Source organism: Salmo trutta, chromosome 3, assembly GCF_901001165.1.
Source record: "Salmo trutta chromosome 3, fSalTru1.1, whole genome shotgun sequence".
Taxonomy (NCBI): Eukaryota; Metazoa; Chordata; class Actinopteri; order Salmoniformes; family Salmonidae; genus Salmo; species Salmo trutta.
The window spans coordinates 40,576,489-40,581,248 of NC_042959.1; positions in this window are offsets into that span (position 1 = coordinate 40,576,489).

Sequence of the window (4,760 nt, forward strand, 5' to 3'; positions counted from 1 at the left end):
TCTGGCCAGACAGCATTACTGCATTTAGCATAACATTTCATATTGGACAGCAACTGTGCATTTAGTATAGTGTTTTCAGATCAGACAGCGGCATTTAGTATAGTACCGGTATACGTGAATAGCATAGTGTTTTCTGTGTGCTCTCTTCTAAACCTGATAGAGGAACTCAGCCCTAATTCATAAGCCAAATGTTCATCGCTTTAGTGCCTGTAACCCCGGACTAAACAACGGTAGAAATTGGCAAACCCCATGAAATGTTGCAGCTGCGCTCTGGATGTGGGTTGAGGCAAATCCACCACCGCTCTCACCTTGTCAGGTTCCATCTGAATATTTCCTGCAGTGATGACGTATCCTAGGAAAGAGATGGTGGAGCGATGGAATTCACATTTCTCCGGCCTTTACGAAAAGCTGATTCTCCAGGAGATGCTGGAGGACCTGTCGGACATGGAGGACATGCTCCTGAACTGACCGGGAATAGATGAGGATGTCGTTGAGGTAGACAAACACAAATCGGTTCAACATGTCTCGGAGCACATCATTGACCAGGCCCTGGAACACTGTAGGAGCGTTGGTCAGTCCAAACGGCATCACCAGGTACTCGTAGTGCCAACTAGCTGTGTTAAAGGCAGTCTTCCGTTCATCTTCTTCCCGTATCCAAACCAGATGGTAGGCGTTCCGAAGGTCCAACCTGGAGAAGATGATCGCCCCCTGGAGATGCTCAAAAGCTAAGGAGATGAGTGGTAGTAACTGGTAGTAACTGGTAGTAACCAGTTTAAATCGGGTATGTTTTTAATCCGGCCGTGCAAATACTGCCCCCTAGCCCCAACAGGTTTTAATAATGAATGCAAATTAGTTAAAGTTAAGACGTTGTCAGCTATATGATATGGTCATTATTTGAACTACGCCAATAGACGTAGTCTAAACCAGCATTTTGTCTTGAAATCTTTGGTTGTTTAGTACACTAGCATACTCACGCTGTTTACCACATGGCCTAATGTGAATCCTTAAAGAGATGGTTGAGGCTAAGGCTTAAGAGTGTGTGAATGCTACTGGATGGGTGTAGAAAAAGAAGAGCTCTCCAGTAGATGTACCAAATCATTCAAGTTCCATTTTCTCAAAAGAGGGGTTATACAGGTTTATCAACTTCCAAAGCACAATTCCTTTCCTATTGTTCCTCAACTGTAGTGTATGATATACAATTTTCTAGCTCTGAGTCTCTACTTTTATCCATTGTAAAAAGACACAATTTCAAATGTTGCTACATGATACAAAATCGAGCCAGTTGGTATGCTATGATAAATATTACCACACTACACATGCATTTGATTCAAACACATCACGTCTGGGACCAAAAGGCTCCTTAACCTCTCTGGGAAATGTGGGACGCTAGCGACCCACCCGCGGGACAAACTATTCAACAGCCAGTGAAATAGCAGGGCGCCTATATCAAAACAACAAAAATCTCATAAATCAAATTTCTCAAACATACAACTATTATATCCCATTTTAAAGATACACTTCTCGTTAATCCAACCACATTGTCCGATTTCAAAAAGGCTTTACGGCGAAAGCATAACATTAGATTATGTTAGGACAGCGCCGAGACATGAAAAACCACACAGCCATTTTCCAAGCAAGGAGAGGCGTCACAAAATACAAAAATACAGCTAAAATGAATCACTAACCTTTGATGATCTTCATCAGATGGCACTCATAGGACTTCATGTTACACAATACATGTATGTTTTGCTAGATAAAGTTCACATTTATATCCAAAAACCCCATTTTACATTGGCGTGTAATGTTCAGAAATGTTTTGTCCCCCAAAACCTCCGATGAATGAGCCCATCAATTTACAGAAATACTCATCATAAACATTGATAAAATATTAAACTGTTATTCAAAGAATTACACATACACTTCTCATTAATGCAACTGCTGTGTCAGATTTTTAAAAAAAAACGTTACAGCGAAAGCACACTTTGCAATAATCTGAGTACAGCGCTCAGACAACAACAACAAGCAATACAGATACCCGCCATTTTGGAGTCAACTAAAATCATAAATAGCATTATAAATATTCACTTACCTTTGATGATCTTCATCAGAATGCACTCCCAGGAATTCCCAGTTTCACAATAAATGTTTGTTTTGTTCGATAAATTCCATCATTTATGTCCAAATACCTCCTTTTTGTTTGCGTGTTTATTCCACTACTCCAAATGCAGGAAGCGTGCGCAAAACGTCACGACAAAAAGTCAAAAAAAGTTATATTTACGTTCGTAGAAACATGTCAAACGATGTATAGCATCAATCTTTAGGATGTTTTTATCATAAATCTAAAGTAATATTCCAACCGGACAATTCCAATGTCTTCAGAAAAGAAAAGGAACACAGCTAACTCTCACAGGAGTGCGCGCCACTGAACTCATGTCATTCTCTCAGTCATCTGACTCCATATGCTCTTATTCTCTCCCCAGTCACAGTGGAAGCATGAAACAACGTTCTAAAGACTGTTGACATCTAGTGGAAGCCTTAGGAAGTGCAAAATGACCCCACAGACACTGTATACTGGATAGGGAATCACTTGAAAATCTTCAAACTACTTCCTGGTTGGATTTTTTTCTCAGGTTTTTGCCTGCCATATGAGTTCTGTTATACTCACAGACATCATTCAAACAGTTTTAGAAACTTAAGAGTGTTTTCTATCCAAATCTAATAATATGCATATCCTACCTTCTGGGCCCAAGTAGCAGGCAGTTTAATTTGGGCACGTTATTCATCTGAATTTCCGAATACTGCCCCCTGTCACCAAGAAGTTAACAGCGTCTACCCCCAAGCCCCCAAGTTAATCAAATGGCTACCTGGACTGTTTGCATTGACCCCTTTTATTTTATTCGTATTTATTTAAAACTCTTGCACAGGCTCGATGTACACTCACTGGACACTAACCACACACTAACACATTGTTAAAGGGTGCGTGACTGACTGCAGGGAAGTCAGGCACAGGAGAGCAAAACTGGGTAAAAACCGGAGCAGTTTAATAAGCAAAACCAACGGCACCCAGAACAACAATATATGGGTACAAAATAACCCGTCGCGAACCAGTCAAAGTGCATAAACACTTTACAACAAACAATTTCACACACATACATGGGGGGAACAGAGGGTTATATACATGACAAATAATGAGGGAATGTAAACCAGGTGTGTGGGAAAACAAGACAAAACAAATGGAAAATGAAAGGTGGATCGGCGATGGCTAGAAAACCGGTGACGTCGACCGCCGAACGCCGCCCAAACAAGGAGAGGAACCGACTTCGGCGGAAGTCGTGACACACATACTACACTGACACACACACATAGTCTTGTATAACTAAACTTGTGGGGATACACAATTCAGTCCCATTCAAAATCCTATTTTCCCTAACTCTTACCCTAAACCTAATATTTACCCAATTAACCCCAACCTTAACCCAAGCTGCTAACCCTAAACCTACAACTAATCCTAGCTCCTAAACCTAATTCTAACCTTAACGCTAAACCCCCTAGAAAAAGAATTTGACCTTGTGGGTCAGTTAGTAAAATTGTTGATGGTTTACTACTTTTGTGGGGCCAAGAAGTATAGTTAAACACGTACACACTTTGTGTTACGTTATGGTAGTCCATCGTATCCGATGATTACTTGCACTTCGAGTTAACGGTGAATACTTTGGTGACTGTAGGGTCCAATCCGTGATCCACAAACTTTATTGCAGATGGGGCATGTGCAGTCTGTGTTGGCGAGGGCAGTCAAGGTTGAACAGTGCATTCGGAAAGTATTCAGACCCCTTGACTTTTTCCACATTTTGTTATGTTACTGCCTTATTCTAAAATGGATTACATTTGTTATTTTCCTCATCTACATACAATACCCCATAATGAGAAAGCAATAACAGGTTTTTAGACATTTTTGCAAATATATTAAAAAAATTACAGCGCCTTCCTGGCTATGACACTACAAGCTTGGCACACCTGTATTTGGGGATTTCTCCCATTCTTCTCTGTAGATCCTCTCAAGCTCTGTCAGGTTAGATGGGGAGCTTCACTGCACAGCTATTTTCAGGTCTCTCCAGCGATGTTAGATTGGGTACAAGTCCGGGCTCTGGCTGGGCCACTCAAGGACATCAGAAACTTGTCCCGAAGCCACTCCTGCCTTGTCTTGGCTGTGTGCTTAAGGTCGTTGTTCTGTTGGAAGGTGAAACTTCGTCCTAGTCTGAGGTCCTGAGCGCTCTGGAGAAGGTTTTCCTCAAGGATCTCTCTGTACTTTGCTCTATTCGTCTGTTTTTTTGTATTGGATGCGTCTCAATCCACCGCATTCACCTATGTAACAATTCTGCATCTGCTGTGAAAGGTGACAGAGCTAGAACAGTGTTTGTCAGACCATGAGACATCCCAAAAAATGGTATTCTCACAAAATCGTCTGTAGCGTCCGAATGGATTGGTATAAAACTATTATGACCCCTGTTAAAGGAATTTTGTATCCTAATGATAATAATTAACAATCATTAAACTTTGACTAATCCCCAAGGTTTGTAAGACAATGGGTTAATAATTAGACAAAGACTCAGCATCTGCAAATGTTCATTCGGCTTTATTCAGAGAACGTTCTGAGGTCCAAATAACAAAACATCATTATATACCATGCTCCTCATTTACGCACACTCCTCCACACAAACCGTAGTTAACCTACGCAAATACATACACACAAATATTAGATG